Here is a 26,669-nt window from a genome sequence, read left to right on the forward strand (position 1 = left end):
GCTTCCAAGAGGACTTGAAAGCGGGGCAGAATTGCAGGAAACCGATTTCAGGAGGTAGACTGGAATTGCATTGAAAGCATAGGAAAAGAGGCAGAACGTCCACAATGATGCACTTGGCCAAAAAGGGCGTATGCGTTTTTTCCTGAATATATTCAGGAAAAAACGCATACGCCCTTTTTGGCCAACCAAGCAAGCTTGCAAACGAAATCTGCACTACAATGAAGTCTCACTTCCCCCCGGTCAAAAGGGCCATCTGAAAAAAGTGTAAAATCCAGAAAGGCAGGACAGGCCATGGAGAACTGGGAGCCTTGTTATGCTGATGGGCGGGATGTAAATTGCCAACAGACACTCGGGAGAAGTGTATGGTGTTTCCTGAAACATCTAAAAAACAAAGCAACAGAGCCTAGGGCACTTCCACTTATGGTCCTATAGCTTAGGGAAATTAAAATCAAAAAGACACAGCCACCCCAATGTTTGGGACGCCTCTGTTTACAAGAACCTCGTTTACCGTACAAGTTCAGTATCACAGAAAGTGAAAAATGGATAAAGAACTTGTGGTACTTACGTACAATGCAGTATCACTCAGCAATGAAATCTATGTCATCAGGCCCGTAGCAGCATAATGAGTGGATTCAGGTACGATGATTCTAACTGAAATAAGTCACACAGAAAAAGAAACATCATAAGATATCAGTAATACACGGAATGTAAACTTGGCTACACAGGAACTGAATTCCAAAACAGAACAGGGTCTCAAATTTAGAAAACCAACTTATGCTTGCTTAAGGGGAAAGGTGAGTTGGGGTGCTGCATAAAACCAGAGATTGAAATGAGCACAGATAAAGTTCCTTAAGCCAAATATGGAATAGACAAGAGCTACTCCTTGCTCAACGAAATGGACTCAACACCCCATATTAAACGCGTAAGAATGTACCTGACTAGTAAGTATCTTAAAACCTATGGATTGCTATGTCTCCAAAAGAGAATCAAGCGTGTGTACAGGGGCATAAACGCAGCAGTGATAGGATTGGAGAGGTTCGGTGAGCAAATGAAGACCCTTTGAAGTCATACTGCATGGTACCCATACCAGGGGTTTCAACTACCCAGGTTTAAGGTATTCTTCCTTCAGCTAAAACATGCATGTGGAACCCAGAGTATGATCAACCGTGTGAACGGGAGACGTGTTCAAATAAGTCTCAGTTTTCCTCCCCTGGTACTCGGGTGCAACATTCCAGACGCTTTACTAAACCTCTCCCCACTTGGAGAGTCAGCGCGTTTAACCTCCTGTTTGGCCCAGTTTGCAATTTCTGTGGACGATGAACAGGAATAGCGAGAACCAATGAGAGACTAGCTGGAGGTGTCTGGACGGACAAATTTAACTCTCATTTCCCAACAGGAAGAGGAAATAACAAAAGGCTCAGTGTGCCATGCCGGAACCAATTAGGGCCTGAAGCCATCCTGCGGTGTTGCGGCCAGCTCACAAGAAAGCGAGTTGAAGAAAGGAGCTCAGGGGCACTGTAATTCACAAACCTGCAGAGTTATAAATGACAACTATCGTCCAAAAATATACTGAAGTAAGGCTGCCAAGAGGACTTGAAAGCGGGGCAGAATTGCAGGAAACCGATTTCAGGAGGTAGACTGGAATTGCATTGAAAGCATAGGAAAAGAGGCAGAACGTCCACAATGATGCCCTTGGCCAAAAAGGGCATATGCGTTTTTTCCTGAATATATTCAGGAAAAAACGCATACGCCCTTTTGGGCCAACCAAGCAAGCTTGCAAAGGAAATCTGCACTACAATGAAGTCTCACTTCCCCCCGGTCAAAAGGGCCATCTGAAAAAAGTGTAAAATCCAGAAAGGCAGGACAGGCCATGGAGACCTGGGAGCCTTGTTATGCTGATGGGCGGGATGTAAATTGCCAACAGACACTGGGGAGAAGTGTATGGTGTTTCCTGAAACATCTAAAAAACAAAGCAACAGAGCCTAGGGCACTTCCACTTATGGTCCTATAGCTTAGGGAAATTAAAATCAAAAAGACACAGCCACCCCAAAGTTTTGGATGCCTCTGTTTACAAGAACCTCATTTACCGTACAAGTTCAGTATCACAGAAAGTGAAAAATGGATAAAGAACTTGTGGTACTTACGTACAATGCAGTATCACTCAGCAATGAAATCTATGTCATCAGGCCCGTAGCAGCATAATGAGTGGATTCAGGTACGATGATTCTAACTGAAATAAGTCACACAGAAAAAGAAACATCATAAGATATCACTAATACACGGAATGTAAACTTGGCTACACAGGAACTGAATTCCAAAACAGAACAGGGTCTCAAATTTAGAAAACCAACTTATGCTTGCTTAAGGGGAAAGGTGAGTTGGGGTGCTGCATAAAACCAGAGATTGAAATGAGCACAGATAAAGTTCCTTAAGCCAAATATGGAATAGACAAGAGCTACTCCTTGTTCAACGAAATGGACTCAACACCCCATATTAAACGCGTAAGAATGTACCTGACTTGTAAGTATCTTAAAACCTATGGATTGCTATGTCTCCAAAAGAGAATCAAGCGTGTGTACAGGGGCATAAACGCAGCAGTGATAGGATTGGAGAGGTTCGGTGAGCAAATGAAGACCCTTTGAAGTCATACTGCATGGTACCCATACCAGGGGTTTCAACTACCCAGGTTTAAGGTATTCTTCCTTCAGCTAAAACATGCATGTGGAACCCAGAGTATGATCAACCGTGTGAACGGGAGACGTGTTCAAATAAGTCTCAGTTTTCCTCCCCTGGTACTCAGGTGCAACCTTCCAGACGCTTTACTAAAACTCTCCCCACTTGGAGAGTCAGCGCCTTTAACCTCCTGTTTGGCCCAGTTTGCAATTTCTGCGGAAGATGAACAGGAATAGCGAGAACCAATGAGAGACTAGCTGGGGCTGTCTGGACGGGCAAATTTAACTCTCATTTCCCACCAGGAAGAGGAAATAACCAAAGGCTCAGTGTGCCATGCCGGAACCAGATTAGGGCCTGAAGCCATCCTGCGGTGTTGCGGCCAGCTCACAAGAAAGCGAGTTGAAGAAAGGAGCTCAGGGGCACTGTAATTCACAAACCTGCAGAGTTATAAATGACAGCTATCGTCCAAAAATATACTGAAGTAAGGCTGCCAAGAGGACTTGAAAGCGGGGCAGAATTGCAGGAAACCGATTTCAGGAGGTAGACTGGAATTGCATTGAAAGCATAGGAAAATAGGCAGAACGTCCACAATGATGCCCTTGGCCAAAAAGGGCGTATGCGTTTTTTCCTGAATATATTCAGGAAAAAACGCATACGCCCTTTTGGGCCAACCAAGCAAGCTTGCAAAGGAAATCTGCACTACAATGAAGTCTCACTTCCCCCCGGTGAAAAGGGCCATCTGAAAAAAGTGTAAAATCCAGAAAGGCAGGACAGGCCATGGAGACCTGGGAGCCTTGTTATGCTGATGGGCGAGATGTAAATTGCCAACAGACACTGGGGAGAAGTGTATGGTGTTTCCTGAAACATCTAAAAAACAAAGCAACAGAGCCTAGGGCACTTCCACTTATGGTCCTATAGCTTAGGGAAATTAAAATCAAAAAGACACAGCCACCCCAAAGTTTGGGACGCCTCTGTTTATAAGAACCTCGTTTACCGTACAAGTTCAATATCACAGAAAGTGAAAAATGGATAAAGAACTTGTGGTACTTACGTACAATGCAGTATCACTCAGCAATGAAATCTATGTCATCAGGCCCGTAGCAGCATAATGAGTGGATTCAGGTACGATGATTCTAACTAAAATAAGTCACACAGAAAAAGAAACATCATAAGATATCACTAATACACGGAATGTAAACTTGGCTACACAGGAACTGAATTCCAAAACAGAACAGGGTCTCAAATTTAGAAAACTAACTTATGCTTGCTTAAGGGGAAAGGTGAGTTGGGGTGCTGCATAAAACCAGAGATTGAAATGAGCACAGATAAAGTTCCTTAACCCAAATATGGAATAGACAAGAGCTACTCCTTGCTCAACGAAATGGACTCAACACCCCATATTAAACGCCTAAGAATGTACCTGACTAGTAAGTATCTTAAAACCTATGGATTGGTATGTCTCCGAAAGAGAATCAAGCGTGTGTACAGGGGCATAAACGCAGCAGTGATAGGATTGGAGAGGTTCGGTGAGCAAATGAAGAACCTTTGAAGTCATATTGCATGGTACCCATTCCACAGGTCTCAACTCTCCAGGTTTAAGGTATTCTTCCATCAGCTAAAACATGCATGTGGAACCCAGAGTATGATCAACCATGTGAACGGGAGACGTGTTCAAATATGTCTCAGTTTTCCTCCCCTGGTACTCGGGTGCAACATTCCAGACGCTTTACTAACACTCTCCCCACTTGGAGAGTCAGGGCCTTTAACCTCCTGTTTGGCCCAGTTTGCAATTTCTGCGGAAGATGAACAGGAATAGGGAGAACCAATGAGAGACTAGCTGGAGGTGTCTGGACGGGCAAATTTAACTCTCATTTTCCACCAGGAAGAGGAAATAACCAAAGGCTCAGCGTGCCGTGCCGGAACCAGATTAGGGCCTGAAGCCATCCTGCGGTGTTGTGGCCATCTCACAAGAAAACGAGTTGAAGAAAGGAGCTCAGGGGCACTGTAATTCACAAACCTGCAGAGTTATAAATGACAGCTATCGTCCAAAAATATACTGAAGTAAGGCTGCCAAGAGGACTTGAAAGCGGGGCAGAATTGCAGGAAACCGATTTCAGGAGGTAGACTGGAATTGCATTGAAAGCATAGGAAAAGAGGCAGAACGTCCACAATGATGCACTTGGCCAAAAAGGGCGTATGCGTTTTTTCCTGAATATATTCAGGAAAAAACGCATACGCCCATTTTGGGCAACCAAGCAAGCTTGCAAAGGGAATCTGCACTACAATGAAGTCTCCCTTCCCCCTGGTCAAAAGGGCCATCTGAATAAAGTGTAAAATCCAGAAAGGCAGGACAGGCCATGGAGAACTGGGAGCCTTGTTATGCTGATGGGCGGGATGTAAATTGCCAACAGACACTCAGGAGAAGTGTATGGTGTTTCCTGAAACATCTAAAAAACAAAGCAACAGAGCCTAGGGCACTTCCACTTATGGTCCTATAGCTTAGGGAAATTAAAATCAAAAAGACACAGCCACCCCAAAGTTTGGGACGCCTCTGTTTACAAGATCCTCGTTTACTGTACAAGTTCAGTATCACAGAAAGTGAAAAATGGATAAAGAACTTGTGGTACTTACGTACAATGCAGTATCACTCAGCAATGAAATCTATGTCATCAGGCCCTTAGCAGCATAATGAGTGGATTCAGGTACGATGATTCTAACTGAAATAAGTCACACAGAAAAAGAAACATCATAAGATATCACTAATACACGGAATGTAAACTTGGCTACACAGGAACTGAATTCCAAAACAGAACAGGGTCTCAAATTTAGAAAACCAACTTATGCTTGCTTAAGGGGAAAGGTGAGTTGGGGTGCTGCATAAAACCAGAGATTGAAATGAGCACAGATAAAGTTCCTTAAGCCAAATATGGAATAGAAAAGAGCCACTCCTTGCTCAACGAAATGGACTCAACACCCCATATTAAACGCCTAAGAATGTACCTGACTAGTAAGTAACTTAAAACCTATGGATTGCTTTGTCTCCAAAAGAGAATCAAGCGTGTGTACAGGGGCATAAACGCAGCAGTGATAGGATTGGAGAGGTTCGGTGAGCAAATGAAGACCCTTTGAAGTCATATTGCATGGTACCCATTCCACGGGTTTCAACTACCCAGGTTTAAGGTATTCTTCCTTCAGCTAAAACATGCATGTGGAACCTAGAGTATGATCAACCATGTGATCGGGAGACATGTTCAAATATGTCTCAGTTTTCGTACCCTGGTACTCGGGTGCAACATTCCAGACGCTTTACTAACACTCTCCCGAATTGGAGAGTCAGTCCCTTTAACCTCCTGTTTGGCGCAGTTTGCAATTTCTGCGGAAGATGCACAGGAATAGCGAGAACCAATGAGAGACTAGCTGGAGGTGTGTGGACGGGCAAATTTAACTCTCATTTCCCACCAGGGAGAGGAATTAACCAAAGGCTCAGCGTGCCGTGCCGGAACCAGATTAGGGCCTGAAGCCATCCTGCGGTGTTGCGGCCAGCTCACAAGAAAGCGAGTTGAAGAAAGGAGCTCAGGGACACGGTAATTCACAAACCTGCAGAGTTATAAATGACAGCTATCGTCCAAAAATATACTGAAGTAAGGCTGCCAAGAGGACTTGAAAGCGGGGCAGAATTGCAGGAAACCGATTTCAGGAGGTAGACTGGAATTGCATTGAAAGCATAGGAAAAGAGGCAGAACGTCCACAATGATGCACTTGGCCAAAAAGGGCGTATGCTTTTTTTCCTGAATATATTCAGGAAAAAACGCATACGCACTTTTTGGCCAACCAAGCAAACTTGCAAAGGAAATCTTCACTACAATGAAGTCTCACATCCCCCCGGTTAAAAGGGCCATCTGAAAAAAGTGTAAAATCCAGAAAGGCAGGACAGGCCATGGAGAACTGGGAGCCTTGTTATGCTGATGGGCAGGATGTAAATTGCCAACAGCCACTTGGGAGAAGTGTATGGTGTTTCCTGAAACATCTAAAAAACAAAGCAACAGAGCCTAGAGCACTTCCACTTATGGTCCTATAGCTTAGGGAAATTAAAATCAAAAAGACACAGCCACCCCAAAGTTTGGGATGCCTCTCTTTACAAGAACCTCGTTTACCGTACAAGTTCAATATCACAGAATGTGAAAAATGGATAAAGAACTTGTGGTAATTACGTACAATGCAGTATCACTCAGCAATGAAATCTATGTCATCAGGCCCGTAGCAGCATAATGAGTGGATTCAGGTACGATGATTCTAACTGAAATAAGTCACACAGAAAAAGAAACATCATAAGATATCACTAATACACGGAATGTAAACTTGGCTACACAGGAACTGAATTCCAAAACAGAACAGGGTCTCAAATTTAGAAAACCAACTTATGCTTGCTTAAGGGGAAAGGTGAGTTGGGGTGCTGCATAAAACCAGAGATTGAAATGAGCACAGATAAAGTTCCTTAAGCCAAATATGGAATAGACAAGAGCTACTCCTTGCTCAACGAAATGGACTCAACACCCCATATTAAACGCGTAAGAATGTACCTGACTAGTAAGTATCTTAAAACCTATGGATTGTTATGTCTCCAAAAGAGAATCAAGCATGTGTACAGGGGCATAAACGCAGCAGTGATAGGATTGGAGAGGTTCGGTGAGCAAATGAAGACCCTTTGAAGTCATACTGCATGGTACCCATACCAGGGGTTTCAACTACCCAGGTTTAAGGTATTCTTCCTTCAGCTAAAACATGCATGTGGAACCTAGAGTATGATCAACGATGTGATCGGGAGACGTGTTCAAATATGTCTCAGTTTTCGTACCCTGGTACTCGGGTGCCACATTCCAGACGCTTTACTAACACTCTCCCGACTTGGAGAGTCAGTCCCTTTAACCTCCTGTTTGGCCCAGTTTGCAATTTCTGCGGAAGATGAACAGGAATAGCGAGAACCAATGAGAGACTAGCTGGAGGTGTCTGGACGGGCAAATTTAACTCTCATTTCCCACCAGGAAGAGGAATTAACCAAAGGCTCAGCGTGCCGTGCCGGAACCGGATTAGGGCCTGAAGCCATCCTGCGGTGTTGCGGCCAGCTCACAAGAAAGCGAGTTGAAGAAAGGAGCTCAGGGGCACTGTAATTCACAAACCTGCAGAGTTATAAATGACAGCTATCGTCCAAAAATATACTGAAGTAAGGCTGCCAAGAGGACTTGAAAGCGGGGCAGAATTGCAGGAAACCGATTTCAGGAGGTAGACTGGAATTGCATTGAAAGCATAGCAAAAGAGGCAGAACGTACACAATGATGCACTTGGCCAAAAAGGGCGTATGCGTTTTTTCCTGAATATATTCAGGAAAAAACGCATACGCCCTTTTTGGCCAACCAAGCAAGCTTGCAAAGGAAATCTGCACTACAATGAAGTCTCACTTCCCCCCGGTCAAAAGGGCCATCTGAAAAAAGTGTAAAATCCAGAAAGGCAGGCCAGGCCATGGAGAACTGGGAGCCTTGTTATGCTGATGGGCGGGATGTAAATTGCCAACAGACACTCGGGAGAAGTGTATGGTGTTTCCTGAAACATCTAAAAAACAAAGCAACAGAGCCTAGGGCACTTCCACTTATGGTCCTATAGCTTAGGGAAATTAAAATCAAAAAGACACAGCCATCCCAAAGTTTGGGACGCCTCTGTTTACAAAAACCTCGTTTACCGTACAAGTTCAATATCACAGAAAGTGAAAAATGGATAAAGAACTTGTGGTACTTACGTACAATGCAGTATCACTCAGCAATGAAATCTATGTCATCAGGCCCGTAGCAGCATAATGAGTGGATTCAGGTACGATGATTCTAACTGAAATAAGTCACACAGAAAAAGAAACATCATAAGATATCACTAATACACGGAATGTAAACTTGGCTACACAGGAACTGAATTCCAAAACAGAACAGGGTCTCAAATTTAGAAAACCAACTTATGCTTGCTTAAGGGGAAAGGTGAGTTGGGGTGCTGCATAAAACCAGAGATTGAAATGAGCACAGATAAAGTTCCTTAAGCCAAATATGGAATAGACAAGAGCTACTCCTTGCTCAACGAAATGGACTCAACACCCCATATTAAACGCCTAAGAATGTACCTGACTAGTAAGTATCTTAAAACCTATGGATTGGTATGTCTCCGAAAGAGAATCAAGCGTGTGTACAGGGGCATAAACGCAGCAGTGATAGGATTGGAGAGGTTCGGTGAGCAAATGAAGAACCTTTGAAGTCATATTGCATGGTACCCATTCCACAGGTCTCAACTCTCCAGGTTTAAGGTATTCTTCCTTCAGCTAAAACATGCATGTGGAACCCAGAGTATGATCAACGATGTGATCGGGAGACGTGTTCAAATATGTCTCAGTTTTCGTACCCTGGTACTCGGGTGCCACATTCCAGACGCTTTACTAACACTCTCCCGACTTGGAGAGTCAGTCCCTTTAACCTCCTGTTTGGCCCAGTTTGCAATTTCTGCGGAAGATGAACAGGAATAGCGAGAACCAATGAGAGACTAGCTGGAGGTGTCTGGACGGACAAATTTAACTCTCATTTCCCACCAGGAAGAGGAATTAACCAAAGGCTCAGCGTGCCGTGCCGGAACCAGATTAGGGCCTGAAGCCATCCTGCGGTGTTGCGGCCAGCTCACAAGAAAGCGAGTTGAAGAAAGGAGCTCAGGGGCACTGTAATTCACAAACCTGCAGAGTTATAAATGACAGCTATCGTCCAAAAATATACTGAAGTAAGGCTGCCAAGAGGACTTGAAAGTGGGGCAGAATTGCAGGAAACCTATTTCAGGAGGTAGACTGGAATTGCATTGAAAGCATAGGAAAAGAGGCAGAACGTCCACAATGATGCACTTGGCCAAAAAGGGCGTATGCGTTTTTTCCTGAATATATTCAGGAAAAAACGCATACGCCCTTTTTGGCCAACCAAGCAAGCTTGCAAAGGAAATCTGCACTACAATGAAGTCTCACTTCCCCCCGGTCAAAAGGGCCATCTGAAAAAAGTGTAAAATCCAGAAAGGCAGGACAGGCCATGGAGAACTGGGAGCCTTGTTATGCTGATGGGCGGGATGTAAATTGCCAACAGACACTCGGGAGAAGTGTATGGTGTTTCCTGAAACATCTAAAAAACAAAGCAACAGAGCCTAGGGCACTTCCACTTATGGTCCTATAGCTTAGGGAAATTAAAATCAAAAAGACACAGCCACCCCAAAGTTTGGGACGCCTGTGTTTACAAGAACCTCGTTTACCGTACAAGTTCAATATCACAGAAAGTGAAAAATGGATAAAGAACTTGTGGTACTTATGTACAATGCAGTATCACTCAGCAATGAAATCTATGTCATCAGGCCCGTAGCAGCATAATGAGTGGATTCAGGTACGATGATTCTAACTGAAATAAGTCACACAGAAAAAGAAACATCATAAGATATCACTAATACACGGAATGTAAACTTGGCTACACAGGAACTGAATTCCAAAACAGAACAGGGTCTCAAATTTAGAAAACCAACTTATGCTTGCTTAAGGGGAAAGGTGAGTTGGGGTGCTGCATAAAACCAGACATTGAAATGAGCACAGATAAAGTTCCTTAACCCAAATATGGAATAGACAAGAGCTACTCCTTGCTCAACGAAATGGACTCAACACCCCATATTAAACGCCTAAGAATGTACCTGACTAGTAAGTATCTTAAAACCTATGGATTGGTATGTCTCCGAAAGAGAATCAAGCGTGTGTACAGGGGCATAAACGCAGCAGTGATAGGATTGGAGAGGTTCGGTGAGCAAATGAAGAACCTTTGAAGTCATATTGCATGGTACCCATTCCACAGGTCTCAACTCTCCAGGTTTAAGATATTCTTCCTTCAGCTAAAACATGCATGTGGAACCCAGAGTATGATCAACCGTGTGAACGGGAGACGTGTTGAAATATGTCTCAGTTTTCCTCCCCTGGAACTCGGGTGCAACATTCCAGACGCTTTACTAACACTCTCCCCACTTGGAGAGTCAGGGCCTTTAACCTCCTGTTTGGCCCAGTTTGCAATTTCTGCGGAAGATGAACAGGAATAGGGAGAACCAATGAGAGACTAGCTGGAGGTGTCTGGACGGGCAAATTTAACTCTCATTTTCCAGCAGGAAGAGGAAATAACCAAAGGCTCAGCGTGCCGTGCCAGAACCAGATTAGGGCCTGAAGCCATCCTGCGGTGTTGTGGCCATCTCACAAGAAAACGAGTTGAAGAAAGGAGCTCAGGGGCACTGTAATTCACAAACCTGCAGAGTTATACATGACAGCTATCGTCCAAAAATATATTGAAGTAAGGCTGCCAAGAGGACTTGAAAGCGGTGCAGAATTGCAGGAAACCTATTTCAGGAGGTAGACTGGAATTGCATTGAAAGCATAGGAAAAGAGGCAGAACGTCCACAATGATGCACTTGGCCAAAAAGGGCGTATGCGTTTTTTCCTGAATATATTCAGGAAAAAACGCATACGCCCTTTTTGGCCAACCAAGCAAGCTTGCAAAGGAAATCTGCACTACAATGAAGTCTCCCTTCCCCCTGGTCAAAAGGGCCATCTGAATAAAGTGTAAAATCCAGAAAGGCAAGACAGGCTATGGAGAACTGGGAGCCTTGTTATGCTGATGGGCGGGATGTAAATTGCCAACAGACACTCGGGAGAAGTGTATGGTGTTTCCTGAAACATCTAAAAAACAAAGCAACAGAACCTAGGGCACTTCCAGTTATGTTCCTATAGCTTAGGGAAATTAAAATCAAAAAGACACAGCCACCCCAAAGTTTGGGACGCCTCTGTTTACAACAACCTCGTTTACCGTACAAGGTCAGTATCACAGAAAGTGAAAAATGGATAAAGAACTTGTGGTACTTACGTACAATGCAGTATCACTCAGCAATGAAATCTATGTCATCAGGCCCGTAGCAGCATAATGAGTGGATTCAGGTACGATGATTCTAACTGAAATAAGTCACACAGAAAAAGAAACATCATAAGATATCACTAATACACGAAATGTAAACTTGGCTACACAGGAACTGAATTCCAAAACAGAACAGGGTCTCAAATTTAGAAAACCAACTTATGCTTGCTTAAGCGGAAAGGTGAGTTGGGGTGCTGCATAAAACCAGAGATCGAAATGAGCACAGATAAAGTTCCTTAAGCCAAATATGGAATAGACAAGAGCTACTTCTTGCTCAACGAAATGGACTCAACACCCCATACAAAACGCCTAAGAATGTACCTGACTAGTAAGTATCTTAAAACCTATGGATTGCTATGTCGCCAAAAGAGAATCAAGCGTGTGTACAGGGGCATAAATGCAGCAGTGATAGGATTGGAGAGGTTCGGTGAGCAAATGAAGACCCTTTGAAGTCATATTGCATGGTACCCATTCCACGGGTCTCAACTCTCCAGGTTTAAGGTATTCTTCCTTCAGCTAAAACATGCATGTGGAACCCAGAGTATGATCAACCGTGTGAACGGGAGACGTGTTCAAATATGTCTCAGTTTTCCTCCCCTGGTACTCGGGTGAAACATTCCAGACGCTTTACTAACACTCTCCCGACTTGGAGAGTCAGTGCCTTTAACCTCCTGTTTGGCCCAGTTTGCAATTTCTGCGGAAGATGAACAGGAATAGCGAGAACCAATGAGAGACTAGCTGGAGGTGTCTGGACGGGCAAATTTAACTCTCATTTCCCACCAAGAAGAGGAAATAACCAAAGGGTCAGCATGCCATGCCGGAACCAGATTAGGGCCTGAAGCCATCCTGCGGTGTTGCGGCCAGCTCACAAGAAAGCGAGTTGAAGAAAGGAGCTCAGGGGCACTGTAATTCACAAACCTGCAGAGTTATAAATGACAGCTATCGTCCAAAAATATACTGATGTAAGGCTGCCAAGAGGACTTGAAAGCGGGGCAGAATTGCAGGAAACCGATTTCAGGAGGTAGACTGGAATTGCATTGAAAGCATAGGAAAAGAGGCAGAGCGTCCACAATGATGCACTTGGCCAAAAAGGGCGTATGCGTTTTTTCCTGAATATATTCAGGAAAAAACGCATACGCCCTTTTTGGCCAACCAAGCAAGCTTGCAAAGGAAATCTGCACTACAATGAAGTCTCACTTCCCCCCGGTCAAAAGGGCCATCTGAAAAAAGTGTAAAATCCAGAAAGGCAGGACAGGCCATGGAGAACTGGGAGGCTTGTTATGCTGATGGGCAGGATGTAAACTGCCAACAGACACTCGGGAGAAGTGTATGGTGTTTCCTGAAACATCTAAAAAACAAAGCAACAGAGCCTAGGGCACTTCCACTTATGGTCCTATAGCTTAGGGAAATTAAAATCAAAAAGACACAGACACCCCAAAGTTTGGGACGGCTCTGTTTACAAGAACCTCGTTTACAGTACAAGTTAAATATCGCAGAAAGTGAAAAATGGATAAAGAAGTTGTGGTATTTACTTACAAAGCAATATCACTCAGCAATGAAATCTATGTCATCAGGCCCTTAGCAGCACAATGAGTGGATTCATGTATGATGATTCTAACTGAAATAAGTCACACAGAAAAAGAAACATCATAAGATATCAGTAATACACGGAATGTAAACTTGGCTACACAGGAACTGAATTACAGAACAGAACAGGGTCTCAAATTTAGAAAACCAACTTATGCTTGTTTAAGGGGAAAGGTGAGTTGGGGTGCTGCATAAAACCAGAGATTGAAATGAGCACAGATAAAGTTCCTTAAGCCAAATATGGAATAGACAAGAGCTACTCCATGCTCAATGAAATGGATTCAACACCGCATATTAAACGCCTAAGAATGTACCTGACTAGTAAGTATCTTAAAACCTATGGATTGCTATGTCTCCAAAAGAGATTCCAGCATGTGTACAGGGGCATAATCGCAGCAGTGATAGGATTGGAGAGGTTCGGTGAGCAAATGAAGACCCTTTGAAGTCATATTGCATGGTACCCATTCCACGGGTCTCAACTCTCCAGGTTTAAGGTATTCTTCCTTCAGCTAAAGCATGCATGTGGAACCCAGAGTATGATCAACCATGTGATCCGGAGACGTGTTCAAATATGTCTCAGTTTTCGTACCCTGGTACTCAGGTGCAACATTCCAGACGCTTTACTAACACTCTCCCGATTTGGAGAGTCAGTCCCTTTAACCTCCTGTTTGGCCCAGTTTGCAATTTCTGCGGAAGATGAACAGGAATAGCGAGAACCAATGAGAGACTAGCTGGAGGTGTCTGGACGGGCAAATTTAACTCTCATTTCCCACCAGGAAGAGGAAATAACCAAAGGCTTAGCGTGCCATGTCGGAACCAGATTAGGGCCCGAAGCCATCCTGCGGTGTTGCGGCCAGCTCAAAAGAAAGCGAGTTGAAGAAAGGAGCTCAGGGGCACTGTAATTCACAAACCTGCAGAGTTATAAATGACAGCTATCGTCCAAAAATATACTGAAGTAAGGCTTCCAAGAGGACTTGAAAGCGGGGCAGAATTGCAGGAAACCGATTTCAGGAGGTAGACTGGAATTGCATTGAAAGCATAGGGAAAGAGGCAGAGCGTCCACAATGATGCACTTGGCCAAAAAGGGCGTATGCGTTTTTTCCTGAATATATTCAGGAAAAAACGCATACGCCCTTTTTGGCCAACCAAGCAAGCTTGCAAAGGAAATCTGCACTACAATGAAGTCTCACTTCCCCGCACTCAAACGGGCCATCTGAAAAAAGTGTAAAATCCAGAAAGTCAGGACAGGCCATGGAGAACCGGGAGGCTTGTTATGCTGATGGGCAGGATGTAAATTGCCAACAGACACTGGGGAGAAGTGTATGGTGTTTCCTGAAACATCTAAAAAACAAAGCAACAGAGCCTAGGGCACTTCCACTTATGGTCCTATAGCTTAGGGAAATTAAAATCAAAAAGACACAGCCACCCCAAAGTTTGGGACAGCTCTGTTTACAAGAACGTCGTTTACAGTACAAGTTCAACATCGCAGAAAGTGATAAATGGATAAAGAAGTTGTGGTATTTACTTACAAAGCAATATCACTCAGCAATGAAATCTATGTCATCAGGCCCTTAGCAGCACAATGAGTGGATTCAGGTATGATGATTCTAAATGAAATAAGTCACACAGAAAAAGAAACATCCTAAGATATCAGTAATACACGGAAAGTAAACTTGGCTACACAGGAACTGAATTACAGAAGAGAACAGGGTCTCAAATTTAGAAAACCAACTTATGCTTGCTTAAGGGGAAAGGTGAGTTGGGGTGCTGCATAAAACCAGAGATTGAAATGAGCACAGATAAAGTTCCTTAAGCCAAATATGGAATAGACAAGAGCTACTCCTTGCTCAACGAAATGGACTGAACACCGCATATTAAATGCCTAAGAATGTACCTGACTAGTAAGTATCTTAAAACCTATGGATTGCTATGTCTCCGAAAGAGAATCAGGCATGTGTACAGGGGCATAAATTCAGCAGTGATAGGATTGGAGAGGTTCGGTGACCCAATGAAGACCCTTTGAAGTCATATTGCAAGGTACCCATTCCACGGGTCTCAACTCTCCAGGTTTAAGGTATTCTTCCTTCAGCTAAAACATGCATGGGGAACCCAGAGTATGATCAACCATGTCATCCGGAGACGTGTTCAAATATGTCTCAGTTTTCGTACCCTGGTACTCGGGTGCAACATTCCAGATGCTTTACTAACACTCTCCCGACTTGGAGAGTCAGTCCCTTTAACCTCCTGTTTGGCCCAGTTTGCAATTTCTGCAGAAGATGAACAGGAATAGTGAGAACCAAAGAGACTAGCTGGAGGTGTCTGGACTGGCAAATTTAACTCTCATTTCCCACCAGGAAGAGGAAATAACCAAAGGCTCAGCGTGTCGTGCCGGAACCATATTAGGGCCTGAAGCCATCCTGCGGTGTTGCGGCCAGTTCAAAAGAAAGCGAGTTGAAGAAAGGAGCTCAGGGGCACTGTAATTCACAAACCTGCAGAGTTATAAATGACAGCTATCGTCCAAAAATATACTGAAGTAAGGCTGCCAAGAGGACTTGAAAGCGGGGCAGAATTACAGGAAACCGATTTCAGGAGGTAGACTGGAATTGCATTGAAAGCATAGGAAAAGAGGCAGAACGTCCACAATGATGCCCTTGGCCAAAAAGGGTGTATGCGTTTTTTCCTGAATATATTCAGGAGAAAACGCATACGCCCTTTTTGGCCAACCAAGCAAGCTTGCAAAGGAAATCTGCACTACAATGAAGTCTCACTTCCCCCGCGGTCAAAAGGGCCATCTGAAAAAAGTGTAAAATCCAGAAAAGCAGGACAGGCCATGGAGAACTGGGAGCCTTGTTATGCTGATGGGCGGGATGTAAATTGCCAACAGACACTCGGGAGAAGTGTATGGTGTTTCCTGAAACATCTAAAAAACAAAGCAACAGAGCCTAGAGCACTTCCACTTATGGTCCTATAGCTTAGGGAAATTAAAATCAAAAAGACACAGCCACCCCAAAGTTTGGGATGCCTCTGTTTACAAGAACCTCATTTACCGTACAAGTTCAATATCACAGAAATTGAAAAATGGATAAAGAACTTATGGTACTTACGTAGAATGCAGTATCACTCAGCAATGAAATCTATGTCATCAGGCCCGTAGCAGAATAATGAGTGGATTCAGGTACGATGATTCTAACTGGAATAAGTCACACAGAAAAAGAAACATCATAAGATATCAGTAATACACGGAATGTAAACTTGGCTACACAGGAACTGAATTCCAAAACAGAACAGGGTCTCAAACTGAGAAAATCAACTTATGCTTGGTTAAGGGGAAAGGTGTGTTGGGGTGCTGCATAAAACCAGAGATCAAAATGAGCACAGATAAAGTTCCTTAAGCCAAATATGTAATAACAAGAGCTACTCCTTGCTCAACAAAATGGACTCAACACCCCATATTAAACGCGTAAGAATGTACCTGACTAGTAAGTATCTTAAAACCTATGGATTGCTATGTCTCCAAAAGAGAATCAAGCGTGTGTAGAGGGGCATAAACGCAGCAGTGATAGGATTGGAGAGGTTCGGTGAGCAAATGAAGACCCTTTGAAGTCATATTGCATGGTACCCATTCCACGGGTCTCTACTCTCCAGGTTTAAGGTATTCTTCCTTCAGCTAAAACATGCATGTGGAACCCAGAGTATGATCAACCGTGTGAACGGGAGACATGTTGAAATATGTCTCAGTTTTCGTCCCCTGGTACTCGGGTGCAACATTCCAGACGCTTTACTAACACTCTCCCGACTTGGAGAGTGAGTCCGTTTAACCTCCTGTTTGGCCCAGTTTGCAATTTCTGCGGAAGATGAACAGGAATAGCGAGAACCAATGAGAGACTAGCTGGAGGTGTCTGGACGGGCAAATTTAACTCTTATTTCCCACCAGGAAGAGGAATTAACCAAAGGCTCAGTGTGCCGTTCCGGAACCAGATTACAGCCTGAAGCCATCCTGCGGTGTTGCGGCCAGCTCACAAGAAAGCGAGTTGAAGAAAGGAGCTCAGGGGCACTGTAATTCACAAACCTGCAGAGTTATAAATGACAGCTATCATCCAAAAATATACTGAAGTAAGCCCTCCAAGAGGACTTGAAAGCGGGCAGAATTGCAGGAAACTGATTTCAGGAGGTAGACTGGAATTGCATTGAAAGCATAGGAAAAGAGGCAGAACGTACACAATGATGCACTTGGCCAAAAAGGGCGTATGCTTTTTTTCCTGAATATATTCAGGAAAAAAAGCATACGCCCTTTTTGGCCAACCAAGCAAGCTTGCAAAGGAAATCTGCACTACAATGAAGTCTCACTTCCCCCCGGTCAAAAGGGCCATCTGAAAAATGTGTAAAATCCAGAAAGGCAGGACAGGCCATGGAGAACTGGGAGCCTTGTTATGCTGATGGGCAGGATGTAAATTGCCAACAGACACTCGGGAGAAGTGTATGGTGTTTCCTGAAACATCTAAAAAACAAAGCAACAGAGGCTAGGGCACTTCCACTTATGGTCCTATAGCTTAGGGAAATTAAAATCAAAAAGACACAGCCACCCCAAAATTTGGGACGGCTCTTTTTACAGAAATCTCTTCTACGGCACAAGTTAAATATCCCAGAGAGCAAATAGTGGATAAAGAAATTGCGGTACTTATGTACAACAGAATACCACTCAGCAATGAAATCTATGTCACCAGGCCCGTACCAGCTTAATGAGTGGATTGAGACACGATGATTCTAAGTGAAATAAGTCACACAGAAAAAGAAACATCATAAGGTATCACTAATACACGGAATGTGAACTTGGCTACACATGAACTGAATTACAAAACAGAACAGGGTCTCAAGTTTAGAAAACCAACTTATGCCTGCTTAAGGGGGAAGGTGAGTTGGGGTGCTGCATAAAAGCAGAGTTTGGAATTAGCACAGATACCTTTCCATAAGCCAAATATGTAATAGACAAGACCTACCCCTTGCTCAACGAAATGGATTCAACAGTGAGGTATCACCTCACACCTGGTAGAATAGGCATCATAGAAAATCTACAAACAGAAAATGCTGGAAAGGGTGTGGAGAAAAGGAACCCTCTTCCACTATTGTTGGGAATATAAATTGATACAGTCATTATGGAAAACAATATGGAATTTCTTAAGAAACTAACAATAGAATTACCATATGATACAGCAATCCCAGTACTGGACATATACCCAGGCAAAACCATAAATCAAAAAGAGTCATTCACCGCAATGTTCATTGCATCACTATTTACAATATCGAGGTAATGGAAGCAACCTAAATGCCCACAGACAGACGAATGCATAAAGCTGTGGTACATATATAAAATGGAATATTACTAAGCCATGAAAAGGAATGAAATTGGGTCATTTGTAGAGACGTCGATGGATCTAGAGACTGTCATACAGAGTGAAGTAAGTCAGAAAGAGAAAAACAAATCTTGTATATTCATGCATATATGTGGAACCTAGAAAAACTGTACAGATTAACCATTTTGCAAGGCATAAACAGAGCAACAGATGTAGACAACAAACGTATGGACAACAAGGGGGGAAAGCTGTTGGGGGGGTGGTGGTGGGAGGAGTTGAGAGACTGGGATTGGCATGTATACATTTATATGTATAAAATAGATAACCAATAAGAACCTGCTGTATAAAAATATAAAATAAAATTCAAAATTAAAAAGAAATAAAATTTAAAAAATAAAACAGAAAAAACAATTATTCCCTGCACATACATGTATTTATATGAATAAATTATTTCCATGCTTATATCTGTAAATACAAAAAAGAGGAATAAAATCTACCTTGAACCAAAAACGAAAAAGAGAAAAAAACACAGAACCCACCAGTTCCACAGAGGAAAACCGTATCAGGGCACTTGCTCCAGTTGTAAACAATTCTGAAGTTGGTCAGTGGTGGGGAATCGTCTCCCATTCAGCCAGAGGCCCCCACGCAACAAGCGTCCTCATTGCAAAGCTGGGGAACCGTGCCGAGGCATCTGTGAGTAAACGTGAGCTGAGCCCCAGGCCAGTTGCTGCTGAACTATTCCCACCCGTCCCAGGTAAAACACCTGAATATATACAAGGACTTGAAAGCCTAGAGGAAGGGCCATAGAGCCACAAGAGTGACAGCATGCCGGCCGACTTGGTGCCTGCAGGCCAGCCAGGATGGTCCTGGCCCTGGGTGCTCTTCTGGAAGATTTCCATTTCCCTGCCTGAGATACCCGTCCTGTCCCTGCCCCCACTGCTTTTTTCCTTCCTCACCTCTGCCCAGGGAGAAATTCCAGCAGCAGGTATGGGTGACACATCCTCTTCTTTAGCAGGTGGCAGCCTGGCAACTGCTGCAGAAAGTCCAGCAGAGCCCCACTCACACTGGGCCACCCACAAAGCCGTGGCCTCTCACTCCCTCCCACCAGCCCAGCCCCGAGACTGCTGACAGGGCAGAGAAAATGGCGTCAGGCACGGCTGCAGGGGCTCTTGCTGCCTGGAGTGGTATTTATATTGATCTCAACCCAGGCACACCTGGGGAGGGCTGGCCGGCACGGTAAGGCTGCCCAGGTCAGCCAATCATCACCCCTCAGGGGCTCACAGTTGCAGAAAATGGAACTTGCTGAACCGGCCAGGTCCAAGGAACAGGTGTGGGCTCCTGAGAGTCAGGATAGACAAGGGGCTGCAGCTTTGCCTTGTTTTCTAATCATTTTATCTGGCCCATGAGTGGGAGACAACTTCAAGAAAACCCTCTCCTAATGAGAGGAACCCAGGAGTCAGGGAGAGGAGGGGTGGGTGGTGGTTGGAGACAGAGGCCTGGTGCCCCGGGTGCAGTGGAAGTCTCTGGAAGACCAGGTGGAGGGAGGCCTCACGGAGTGATGCCCAGGGTCACAGACCTGTCGCAGCTGCTGTTTGTTAGTTCAAGTCCTGCTCTGAGGTGCTCTGTGTCAGCTCTGAGCGACAGGTGAGCTGGGGGTGCTCTGCAATGAGGGCTATGTGCACGGCTCCTGTGTGCCCAGCCCTGCCACGGTACCTGCAAGGGTAGCTCTGTATCCTGGGAGGGGCCTGACCACGAGAGCCCCGTGGGCTGGGGTGGGGGTGGGGTACCTGCCCAGGTGAGCTCCATATTCTGGGATTGGTCTGACCACGAGAGCCCCATGGGCTGCTGGGGACCTGGTAAAGGATGTCAGGACAGTCAGTGAAGCCACCGAGGATATACCTCCAGTTGCTCCTAATTCCTACACCCTGCTGGTCATTCTACCAACCACCAGGACATGGTATTCTGTATTAGTCTTCAATGATGCCTTCTTTTGTATTCCATTAGTCCCAGAGTCACAAGAAATTTTGGCTTGTGAGTGGCAGGACTCAACATACAACTAAAACAATACTTCCGGGCCGTCTGGCCCCAAGGGTGCAAAAGTTCCCACACCATCTTTGGGGAAAGCTTAGCTAAAGACCTAAAAGTTCTACCTCTGGAAAAGGAAACCCTCCTTCAATATGCAGACGACATTCTGATCACCAGCCCTACTAAGGAGGCCTCTGAACTACCAAGCCAATAAAGGATAGAAGTTGTCCAAGAAAAAGCTCAAATATCACAGACTGCAGTGACCTGCCTGGGCTTCATTCTCACAGAAGGTCAGAGAAGCCCATCCCAGGAAAGGGAAGAAACCATTTTCAGCCTTACCCCTTTCTAAAACTAGAAGACAGCTTAGGGGTTCCTGGGGAGGCCAGGGTTTGCTGTTTCTGGATCCCTAACTACAGTCTACTAGCTGGGCCTCTATATGAAACACTGAAAGGAAAAGATGATGATCCTTTTGAATAGAATCCAGAAGTGGCCTTTCAAGAATGGAAAGAGCAGTCAATTCAGACCCTTGCCCTGGAACTCCCTAATTTAGCTAAACCCTTTGACCTTTACATTCCCGGTGAAAGGTGAATCGCCATTGGAGAATTAGTGCAAAAACTGGGACCACTTGAAATGGAACAATGCAAGAATGCCATCCAGGTAGGATAAACTACGGTCACCAAGGGGCTTGGCCCACTGCCACATCTGGCCAAGATACTGGCGGTATCTAAAAACCTGCAAATCAGCAGCCCAAAAGGCCACCTCCCTCTTAAGGGAAAAGGACCTCACGTGGTGATCCTAACCACCAACCATGCCCTGAAGTTGCAGGGTTCGCTCCGTGGGCACACCGACCTCGAGTGAGGAGGCCCTCCAACTCCAACATCCAGAGAGATAACCAGGGGCAACAGGGCACCATGACGACTCGTGTGAACATCACTTGACCTGGAGTTTCTCTCATAAAACAACAAGAGTGTGTCCCAAAAGAGTAGACTACTGCTTGCAGGACTTACTGCACCCAGAGGGGAGCTAATAATCTTGACGGGGGAACCGTATATCACACTGTCACCATAGAAAAGCCTACAGACACCGTGATGATGGTGGCCAATAAGACCGGCTGGACTCCTGTTTACTTCAAAAGGCTGTTGACTCAGTGGCCATCATGGTCCTTGATCACCACTGACCCTGGACTGTCTGGAAGTTGAGCGGGCAGGGCTCTGACACCTGGTGCTGTTTGTACGTTAATTCAGGGGCCTAATTGAAGAAAGCGCAGACTACTGGTCAGAGCATCTAGGCTGGCAGAAACGGTCAGCCTAAAGTGGCTGAACAAATGTGGGGCGGGGTGAAACCGGCCCCCACATCGTCTCTGCACATCTCTTTCCTGGACCCTTAAAGGTCATTAGAATCTATAACACTTCCAATGCTGGTGCTCAGGTGGACGAGCAGGGAGGCAGGGGTCCTGGGGACAATCAACGTCACCGGGATTCTGCTGGGGAGAAGCTCTGACCCTCGTCCCAGGGTATGAGGGCTCCCAACTCAGCACTCAGCAGTTACAGAAGAAGGGTCTGCACCCTCAGCACTCCAAGAATGAGGAACGGGACAAAAGGCAGAGGAGGGGTTTGTCCCCAGCAAAGCCCATTAAAAATCCCTGGGAGATAAAAATAGAATCTGGGCAATAAAGTCAAGTCTAACCTTTTTTATCCTTTGTGCTTTGTCTAATTTCACGTGCTCCTAGGGTCCCGCATGCAGAGGTTCCACACCCGGCACTTCAGACCAGATTTCCTAGTGCAGAATGGCTGGGTCGACATCTCAGCTCCTGGGGCCCAGTGCAGACTCCACGATATAGAGCCTGAGCTACAGCCAACCCGGCCCTCGAGAGCTCTGGCCCTCCCTCCCACTGACTCTGACAGGATCTCTACACAGCAGCCCAGCCCACAGCCCACGGGGTAGTGCATGCTCTCACCTCTCCATTCTCTGATCAAAATATAAAGTTTCCTTTGCTTGTGAACCAAACTCAGTCTCGATCTGTTGGCCCCAATGACACTGGGCAGGGGGACACTTGTTGGGGTCCACTCTGAAGGATCAGTAACAGAAATTGAGACTATTGTAACCTCAATGAACAGATGTGTGAGCCAAACTGTAGTTAACATAGAACAGTGTATAAGGCTCGGGTAAAATAAGATGTTTCTAACACTTCCATTTGATATTTCCATCACTTTTTATAAGCAAGTTCAGTGAAAAGGTTTGTCTTATTTGTCAGGTCAATATTAGAGAAATGAAGTGATTTCTTTCCAAGGATGTACATCGAATAATCTTGGTTAAACCTTCAATCTTGTTTTAAATGCTTTTCCATTGAAAATGATACCTCTCTTTCAGCTCCCCCATTTCTGAGAAGTATAAAATCTTATAATTTATTATTACCAAAGGGGAAAGGTGGGAGGAGGGATAAATTAACAGTTTGGGATTAACACATACACACTGCTATGTATAAAATAGATCATCAACAAGGAACTACTGTATAGCACAGGGAACTACACTCAACATTTTGCAATAACCTATAAGGGGAAATAATCTGAAAAAGAATAGATATTTTTATTGACATCATCTATCAATGATAGTTAAATTGTAGCCTAAGGGAAGCTGATGGTGAGTGCTTCTGACCCTGAAGACTTCAATCATCTAAAGTTTGGACTCTGCCTACTTCCCAAGGCCCTTAATGAACATATGTGTAGCCGTAGCTTAAAAACTTCCCCAGTTTGGGTTTCGGGGAGACACTGATTTTGAAAAAGCCCTGGTGTTCTCCTTACATGAATGGGACTCTTCCTACTGCTAAAACATGTCTGTCACACCCAGAGGATGGTATACCGTCTGATCGGGAAGAGTTTGGAAAAGGCATCTCATCTCCTCATCTCCTGGTGCTCGGGTTCACCCCTCCAGCGTCTTTACTAACAGTCTCCCCACTTGGAGATGTCAGCACTGTCAACATCCTGTTGCGTACAGTTTGGAATTTGTCCAGAGGATGAAGCGGAAGGATGAGGAACAATGAGAGACAAGTCCTAGGTGTTCAGACAGGCACATGTCACTCTAATTTACAATCAGGAAGACGAATTGACCAAAGGCTAGGGTTGCCCATGGAAACAGTATAGGGCTTGAGGAAATCCTGCTGCTTTGTGGCCAGTTCCCATAAACACAAGTTGAACAATGGAACTCAGGGGCAGTAAAATTCACAAAACTGCAGAGTTGAAAATATCCATCACTGAAAAATGTCTTGAGGAAAGTCAGAGAAAAGGACTTGTAAGCAAGGGAGAATGGCAGGAAAGGGATTTGAGGAGGTAGAAAGGACTCGCCATTAAGCACAAGAAAAGGAGCTGAACATTGCCAACATTGCAATTGGCCAAAAAGGGTGTATGCGTTTTTTTCTGTATATATTCAAGAAAAGGGCATACACTTTTTTAGCCAACCAAACAGGTGGGCACTGGAAGTCAATACTACAAAAGATATCACTTCGCATCAGTCAGAAGAGCCATCCTCATAAAGCGTAAACAACAGAAATGCAGGACAGGACAATGAGAAGAGGGAGCCCTGTGAGACTTATAGTGGAAATGTATATTGCCAACGGCCATTCTGGAGAAGTGTATTGTGTTTACTAAAGCATCTAAAAAATGAGCTACAGAGCATAGGGCACTTGCACTCATGGGCGTATATCTTGGGAAAAACAAAAATCGAGAGGACACAGGCACCCCAATGTTTACCCCCTCTCTGTTTAAAAGATCCTCGACTAGGATATAACTTAAATGTCTCTGGAGGGAAAAAATGGATAGAGATGTGGTACTTAGGTAGAGTGGAATATTATTCAGCCTGGAAATCAATGAAATATCGCCAGTTGTAACAACTCCGGAGGAGTTACGTATGATCATTCTAAGTGACAGAATTCAAAAAGAAAAAGACACATATCATAAGATATCACTTAAAGGTGGAATCCAAAATGGCTACACATGAAATAAATTACAAAACAAAAACATAGTCAAATATGTAGAAAACACACATAAGGCTGCTAAACGGGAAAGGTGGGGAGGGGTGAGGCATCATCCAGGAGGTTGAAATTAGCAAAGATACCATTCCAAATACCAAACTGATAATCAACAAGGCCTACACGGTAGCTAAAAGAACTGCACTCAGCACACTCAAGTCACCGGAAAAGAATATATACGACTGGTAAGAATCTGAAAAAGAATTTATTGATGTCTCTCTGTACGTGAATCAAGTGGATGTACAGCAGCAAGAAACAGAGCTTTGAAAATCAGCTGTAACCAATATAGTAATAAATTGAAAAAAATAAACGACAGAGAGACAGAGAAAACCTCTTACAACTTTTCCTCAGGGACGGTGATGCAACATGGATTGAACACATCTAGACCCACAGCAGGATGAGACATAAGGCTGGAAACTGTTTGCGCTAAGAGAAATGTGAGGTTGGGTGAGGAAATGCACACCCTTTAAAGTAATACTACCTGGTACCCATTCAATGGGTCCCAAATCTGCAGGTTCAAGGGATCTTCCTACAGCTAAAACATGCATGGAAAACCCAGAGGACTGTACACCATGTGATCGGGAGATGTGTCTAAAATGCACCTCATTTATCCTCTCCTGGTGCTCCTGTTCACCATTCCAGCCACGTTACTTAGAATCTCCCCACTTGGAGAATCAGCACATTTAAACTTCTGTTTCACACATTTTGCAAATTGTGAGGAGGATGAACGGGAAGAGGGGGAACCAATGAGAGAAGAGTTGTAGGGGTTTGGACGGGCACATATCACTCTAATTTCCCATTAAGAATAAGAATTAAAGAAAGGCTCAGCCTGCCTCGCCGGAGCCAAAATAGGGCCTGAAGCAATCCTGTGGGTTTGAGGCCAGCTCACAAAAGAGCAACTTAAAAAATGGAGCTCAGGGTCACTGCAATTCACAAACCTGCAGAGTTATAAATGAAAACTAACGTCCAAAAATATGTTGAGGTAAGGCAAAGAAGAGGATCTGAATGCAAGACAGAATTGCAAGAAACAGATTTCAAGAGATAGATTGGACTCGTCTTTAACGCACATGAAAAGCGGCAGAATTTCGACAATGATGCAGTTGGCCCAAAAGGGCGTATGCGTTTTTTCCTGATTATATCCAGGAAAAAACGCATACGCACTTTATGGGCAACGAAGCAAGCAAGCAATGCAAATGTGCACAACAAAGAAGTCTCACTTCCCACCGGTCAAAAGGGCCATCCTAAAAAATTGTAAAAACCAGAAATGCAGGACAGGCCATGGAGTACAGGGAGCCTTTATACGCTGATGGGCAGTGTGTGAACTGCCGAGAGCCACTCTGGAGAAGTGTATGGTGGTTCCTAAATCATCTAAAAAACAGAGCTACAGAGCATAGGACACTTCCAATCATGGGAGTATATCTAGGGAAGTCTAAAAATCAACAAGACACAAGCACACCACAGTTTAGGGCTACTGTGTTTACAAGAACCTCAACTTCAGTACACCTTAAATATCCCAGGAAAGAGAACAATGGATAAAGAAGATGTGGTACTTATGTACAATGGAATATCTCTTCACCATGAAATCAATGTAATAAGGTTAGTAGAAGGATAAAGAGTGGATTTAGGTCCGATAATACTACTTGAAATAAGTCAAACAGAAAAAGAAACATATCATAAGATATCACTTATAGAGGGAGGGTAAATATGGCTGCACAAGAAATGAATTACAGAACAGAACAGTGTCTCACATTTAGAAAACACACTTATGTCAGCTTAAGGGGAAAGGAGAGGTGGGGTGATGCATAAAACCAGAGTTTGAAATTAGCACAGATACCGTTCAATAAACCAAATAGGTATTAGACAAGATCTACACCTTGCTCAATGAACTGGCCTCAACACACCCTATACACCGCAGAGAAATATATCTGAGTAATAAGAATCTTAAAACCCATGTATTGATATATCTCCATAAGGGAATCAAGTGTGTGCAGAGCAGCACAAACACAGCAG

The sequence above is a fragment of the Stenella coeruleoalba genome (assembly GCF_951394435.1).
Source record: "Stenella coeruleoalba genome assembly, chromosome: 2".
In the NCBI taxonomy this organism is placed as follows: Eukaryota; Metazoa; Chordata; class Mammalia; order Artiodactyla; family Delphinidae; genus Stenella; species Stenella coeruleoalba.